Source organism: Echinops telfairi, unplaced genomic scaffold, assembly GCF_000313985.2.
Source record: "Echinops telfairi isolate 266 unplaced genomic scaffold, ASM31398v2 ScPeMD7_7419;HRSCAF=8457, whole genome shotgun sequence".
Classification (NCBI taxonomy): domain Eukaryota; kingdom Metazoa; phylum Chordata; class Mammalia; order Afrosoricida; family Tenrecidae; genus Echinops; species Echinops telfairi.
In genome coordinates this window covers 972,847-980,084 of record NW_022111319.1, presented here as the reverse complement: position 1 = coordinate 980,084, position 7,238 = coordinate 972,847, and the positions used below count along the sequence as shown (strand labels likewise).

General features: G+C 41.3%; 1 protein-coding gene across 1 annotated transcript in view; it reads right to left on the bottom strand.

The window, feature by feature from the left end:
• The window catches only part of RPS6KA6 (ribosomal protein S6 kinase A6), a 198,090-nt gene that overhangs the window by 88,259 nt on the left and 102,593 nt on the right, over positions 1-7,238 (bottom strand). The gene's annotated exons all lie outside the window — the stretch shown is intronic.

Genomic DNA, 7,238 nt, shown 5'->3' with positions numbered 1-7,238 from the left:
TGCTCACTAGTTGCTGCACCAGGAACAGACACCACTCCCATGTTTCCCTTTCACAACAGAGTAGAAGCCCAATTTGCTTCTATGTACTATCCTCAAGGGCCTACACACACACACACACACACACACACACACACACACACACACGAACCTCTGGTAGACCTGTATAAATAACAGACCAAGTCAGCTGCTTACTGCAGAAGCCCTCCTTGTCTGACCAGAATGTCTCATCCAAGCTGCATTTTTTTCTTGTTTTTCCCCCTACCTGTTTCCTTTATTCTCCCCCCACACACACACCTACACTCTGTCCCTTTAAGATATGCACTGCCTCACTGAGTAAGTTGCTTTGCATGCCAATGCAGCTGTGAAAATATGTATACCCACCCAAGCTACAGTTTTTTCCATTATTTTATCCATGTGCCTACAGAACAGAGACCTTTGAGTCTGCATTTCCATAAAAGAATTTAGCATCCTCATCCAAACCACATCAATTTTTTCTTTTATTTTCTCTATTTTCCTGATTTTTTTCTTTTTCTTATCCTTCTCCCTCTTCCTTTCTTCAGAAAAAAAAATTGAAAAAAGGAACATAAGATCTAAACTGTACGACCAGTTTGACCCCCTGCATATACACAGAACACTCCATGCAGCAATGAAATGATATATATTCTTTTCCAGTGTCCATGTACTCTACAAGCATGTTAAGTCACATAACAAATCACAATACTATAAAAATAGAAATGAACAATAGAAAGGACAAGAATATAAACTCAAACATATGGAGATTGCAAAATATATTATTGAACTAGGCAACAACATAAACCCACCAGCAACAGTCGAAAAGAAACCCTAAAGATTAGAGTAGAATAAACTAACAGAAAAACAATGATAAAATAGCAAGAAAATAAGTTCATTTATTGAAAGGATTAACAAAATTGACAACTACTGGCAAACTTAAGGGAAAGAAAGACGAGTCAAACACTTAGTACTAAGATGAAAAGGGTGACATAACAACAGATCCAAATGAGAAAACTAATTACCAACTTCATATGGAGAGATAAAAGACGAGGATGAGCAAATTAATTTCTCAAGAAGAAAACAGATCTCCTCAACAACTACCAGAAAAGGTCACCAGGGAAGTATATCCTGCACTTCCTGGCAGCAAGCATCTCAATATAAAAGTAGACCCAAGTTCTTGAAATGGGAGAGAAGCAATGCTTGTTAACCACTGACAAGAGGCATGAGCCTCTTCTGTGAGCCCTACTCCTCCTGGAGCATAGCTGATTTTTCCAGGTCCCTGAGGCAATGCAAACAGCCAAACCTCTTATATCACTGCCCTCTGTTGGAAAGTTCTGTATGGGCAGCTTGGAGCAGAGATAATCATAGCCAAGCTTAACTTTTCCTTTTTTCTTCCTTCTCCCCTTCTAACTTCTTTCTTGCATTAAGCTCTGGTGCCCTTCTGCACCACTTGCTCAACCTCCCCTACAAAGCACATGTGTTTACTAAATAACACTACCAAAAGAAAAGATTTCCAAACCATTAGGCAGTTTAATTTTCTACTTTATAATATTTGGGGGTGGGGAGTCTGTACTTTTGTTCTATTATAATACTCTCATATTCCAAGAGTTATCCACCACTCCCCCTTCCAGTGCCATCTTCAGGTGCAGCCTTATCCTCCAGAGAATACCCAAGGCAAAAACAAACAATCCTTTAGATACTTGCACACATATACAAACAAGGTTTTGTTTTGTTTTTTTTTTGCAAAGATATGCCCATATTCATGCCATAGAAACTGAAATTAGTACCCACACTAGGCCATACCCTGGTCTTGTGTCTGTTTTGTCCCTCCCCTCCTTACAACTCTAGCATTACCTCTTTTTTCTCTTTCTTTTTCCTCATGAAACATGAGTCAGTGGAACTTATTAATTCCAATTCCCCTCTTAAAATACATTTACCCATTATTTTTACAAATTTGTTGGTCTCTCTTGACAGCTGCTTATCATTATTTTTATTTTATTCTTCCACTTTTTCCCACCCCCTGCGCCCAGTCATCATCTTCCCAATTACCCACCTATGGTCGTTAGATGATTTTTATGTCAACTTGAAGATGTGTGAAAGTGTGTGGGTGGAGTCAATCTGTTAACCAGGTCAGACTGATGATGCCTCTTTGGAGCTGTGGCCATCTTATAAACGAAGAAAAGTGGAAACTTTTCTCTCTGAACCACCATCTTCCTGTTTGCTGTGACTCTAACACTGAATTCGAGAGCTGCCAGTGCCCTTCCATGCTTCCGCTGACCTTGAATCCACCAGCCTGTAATAGTCCTGTATTGTGCGTCAGTGTATGTAGTTATGCAAGTATTTAGAGGGACATGTAGACTAGTATCAGACTTATGGACATGAGATGGACTAGGCTGGAAGGCCTTCTTGATATATAATTATTTCATGATAGAAAGATTTTTTTCTTGTACATAGATGAATGTCACTGGATTTTTCTCTAGACAACCTGGCCTAACACATTATGGTACCAAGAATGGGTTGCTAGAGAAACAAATAATGAAAATGGAGAGGAGAGGCTTATAGTACCTCTGCCTTAAAGACATTGGATGAAATTGGATTTTTCTCCTTTGGATAGTCAGAGATCAGGGCCACTAAGTTTACTCAGTTGTCATCTAGAAGGGCATAGGGAGTCAAACTTTGGGTTCTTAGAAGCTGTCTTTAGTTATTCATATTTGAAATGGAGCAAATGAATGTAATGGATGTTCAATTGCAGCTCAGGGGACAAAATACCTTTTGGACTTTTCAGAGTCAAAAGCCCTGATGCTTAGTCAAAGCAGCTGACTGAATGCCTGGCCCTGGCTTGATCCTGCCAGAGGTCTAAGGGCATATTGCATATGAATGGGATAGTTCAATAAGAAAGGACTGAATTTTACTGTTTTAAGACTTGTATTTAGGAGTTGGTTATACTAGAATTACGCGGATCTCTTCTACCTACTGTTATTGATATAATTTGGGATAGAAACAAATATTGCGAATCATGATTAGAGTCTATAAGTGCACTGCCTTAAGTCATTACATTGGATCTGTTAAATGGCCTGCCTTGTTTTGACATTGCTTATAGATGCAGACACACAAGATTTCAACTGGAATAAAGATTCCTCAAATTAAAGATTATAATTGTCTCCTCAGAGTACTAGGTTGATAGAAATAGGCAGTGGATACCCCAAACAGGGAGAGATCATAGGGAGAAAGTGGCTGGCTTAAAAGCTTTCATAGGTGGGGGAAGATGCTGATGTGATTACATGATTCAGGTGTAAGTGTTAACACATCTGCAATTGTTCAGCATAGAATATTATAGTTTTATTTGCTTATAGAATATAAAATTTAAATGGGACTGATGCATTTTTCAGTTGTATACAAGTTAGTTGAATCCCATCAGGCCCAAACTTTATTTTGTTATTTACTTTGGTGATTATGTATGGTTAAAGTGCTGTTGAAATGTGTCAAGTTGACAAGGGGTGGTCTATGATAATTAGATGATTTTATGAGAACTTGAAAATGTATGAAAGTGTAGGGGGGAAACCCAATCTGCCTATCACTTCATAGACTGATGATGCCTCCTTGGGAGGGTGACTTTCTAATAAACGAAGGACTCTGAGTACCTGTCTCCCACTCTGCCCCCTCACTTCCTACTGGTTGGGACACTGTCACTGACCCTGAGAGCTGCAGGTGCCCTACCATGTCCCCACCAACCTTGGAAGTACACAACTCTGCACTGACCAGCCTGTGATCTTCTGGTATTGTGAGTCGCTGCATGTGGCTATTTGACACTGAAGAGGACCTTATAGATGAGTATCAGACTAATGGAGTTGAATTGGACTGTGCTGGGATGCTTTGTTGATATATAATTATGTCTTTATAGGAAGAATTTTCTTATAAACAGATGAATGTCACTGAATGTGTTTCTCTAGACAACCTGGCTTAACATATCACCTCTCTTGCCTTTTCTCCATTTTAAAGCTGTATATATTCCAGCTCCTATTAGACCTCTCGCAAGTCACTAAACAGAGCCAAATGCCTATACATAACCAACAGGTAACAAAGCATTAAGAGCTATACCACGATGCTGAGGAAACAGCAGTCAACCAAATGAAATGCTTACCACCAAGAACAAACACAAATAAGCAAAAATCACCCAAAACCAATGGATTACTCTGAGGAAGAGGTCATAAAACTATCAGAAATGTGGGGGACTTCCAGGAAAATGGCGACTGAGTAACTCATACTAGAGGGACTCCACAGAAATCAGCCCAGGAGAGTTACTAAGAGGGAAATGCAACACTGCTGGATCTCAGGAGGAGCATCATAAAGATAAGGAAAGATGGACCAGACTTCAACCCAGTGCTCCAAGATGTGAATGCAACATGCCAACATGGAATAGGCAACCAGTGGAGAGGTCTGAGAGGCTGGTCCCAATCTCAACTCCGTGGACACCTGCCCCTCCCCACAGAAGAATTTATTTCGGAGGACAGCACTGAAGCTTTAGCTCAGGGAGAGGGATGTGTCTGCTCAGAACACATGGGAGCAAATGAAGGGTGAGGAAGAGAGAGTGGAGCACATCCCGGCCCACCGAACCTTGAGGACAATATTCCTGCTCAGAGCAGCCAAACCACAGAGAAGACCATGTGGCCGGCCCCACTATGAGACACGACATCCCTCACTGACCCATAGCTCTACAGGGGACAACAATGGAGACAGTAAGGGAATTCTGCCAGATCTGATCCCAACACACCAAGGCAAAACACTAAGGGCATGGAAAGAACAGCAAGGGGAACAGAGCAACGAAGTCCCAAGGGAATACCAAAAATAGACTTTAAGGCCAGGGCTTGGTGCCTCATCACACTCAACTGGAAAACACTCGTGAAGACCAACAAACAGTCCTTGAATTAACTACAAGCTTTTCTTTTTTGTTGTTGTTGTGGTATGTTTTGTTTCTTGTCATTGCCTTGTTGTTTTGTTTTCTTTTGTTGCTTGTTTTTACGCTCTCTTGTTTTTGTGCATGTTGTTATCTCCGCAGGTCTAAATATGATAGGCTGGATAAACAATCTGAAGGAGAAAACAACGGGACTGACAGTTCTGGAAGGACATGGGAAAGGGGGAGATGGGGGGAAAGGAAGTGGTGTTAACAAACCCAGGGACAAGGGAACAACAAGTGATCGAAATCAGTGGTGAGGAGGGTGTAGAAGGCCTGCTAGGGGGCATGACCAAGAGTGATGTAACTGAGAGGAATTACTGAAACCCAAATGAAGGCTGCACATGGTAGTGGGTCAAGAGGAAAGTAAAAGGAAATAGAGGAAAGAACTAGGAGGCAAAGGGCATTTATAGAGGTCTAAATAAAGGCATGTAAATATGCAAATATATTTATATATGAGAATGTGGAAATAGACCTATGTGCATATATGTATAGGTTTAGTATTAAAGTAGTAGATGGGGGGACTTCCGGGAAGATGGCGGCGGAGTGACACATACCAGAGGGACTCGGCAGAATCCAGCCCAGGAGAGTTGCTTAGAGGGAGCTTTAATACAACTGGAACGCAGGAGGAACATCATAAAGATAAGTAGGCACAGACCCACGGGGTTTTGAGGGGCTTGGAGCTTTTGGCTTACCTCAGGGGAAGCCGGCTGGGGCTTGACCTTGGCCCTGCCACTGTCTCTGCCAGAGCCAGGACCATTTGGAGCCTATAGGCGGATTTGGTCTCATCACAGCCAGTTTACCCCCGCCAGCTTCAGGGCAGGAACTTGACCCTTGCAGCTCCATGGGCAGGGATCGGGGTTCAACTATATTGTAGCTTTTGTTTATATCTCTGCTCTCTGTTCTCCCAGTCTGGAAGGCCTGCGCAGGGTTGGTCTTCCCCCCACCCCCACCCCCCGGCAAAGCCAAAGCTTGCCAGCTTGCCACCGCCACCTCAGGGCAAGGACTAAACCCTCGCAACTCCACAGGCAGGGATCAGTGATAGGGGTTCTGCTACACTGTTGCTTCTGTTTACATCTCTGCTCTCTGTCCGCCCCACCCCCTATGGTCTCTGAGGGCTGCCCAGGGGCTTTTTCTCTTCTCAACTAAGGCTACTGCAACTTGCCGCCGCTGCCTCAGGGTAGGGAGTAAACTCATGCAGATATGCCCACATATGAGTACCTGGAGTGAAGACTGTTACCCATGCTACAATGCTTTAAGACAAAATTTCATTTATTTGTAATTAGAAATAAATATTTCACAATATATAAGTGCATATTATTCTGTCATTAATCACTATGCTTGAATTATGTTCAATTTGTAACAGTGGAAATACATCCTGCATATCAGATATGTATATTACGATTCAAAACAGTAGCAAAAATAGAGTTATGAAGTAGCAACAAAAATAATTTTATGGTTGGGGGTCACCACAACATGAGGAACTATATTAAAAGGTGACAGAATTCGGAAGGTTGACAACCACTGATTTAGAAGAAATGGAAAAATACCTAGAAACACATCATGAACTGAACTAACTCAGACGTACATAGAAAACCTTAACAGATTCATAACAAAATAAGAAACTTCCCACCAAGAAAAGCCCAGGATCAGATGGCTTCCCAGGGAATTCTACAAAACATTCAGGTTCCAGAATACAGAAAGGGACAGAAAACTTGCAAACTCATTCTATGAATCTAAAATAACCTTGATGCCCAAACTAGTCAAAGACACCATCACATAGACAGAAAATTACACACCAATATGCTTTATGAACATGCAAGATTTCAGATAGAAAGTCTGGCCAATAGAATCAATCAACATACTAAAAACAAAATTGATCATTACCAATTGGGATTCGTGATGGTTCAACATCTGGAAATCAATCAAAGTAATCTACATAAACAGAATATCCAACACCCGTCTCTAATAAAATACTCAATAAGAAAAGAAGGGAAACTCCTCAACATGATAAGGGCCATCTACTCAAAACCCAAAGCCAATATCATAATCAAAAGGGAAAAACTGAAAAAAGTTTCCTCTGCAAAAACGAACTAGACACGGGTGCCCTTTACCACTACGCTTATTCAACATTGTACTGGGAATCCTAGCCAGAAAACAAACAGAAATCAAGGGAATACAACTGAGCAAAGAAGACATGTAGATCTCACTATTTGCAGACAATGTGATTGTATACACATATAGAGAGAATCCCAGGACTCCACACACAAAAAAA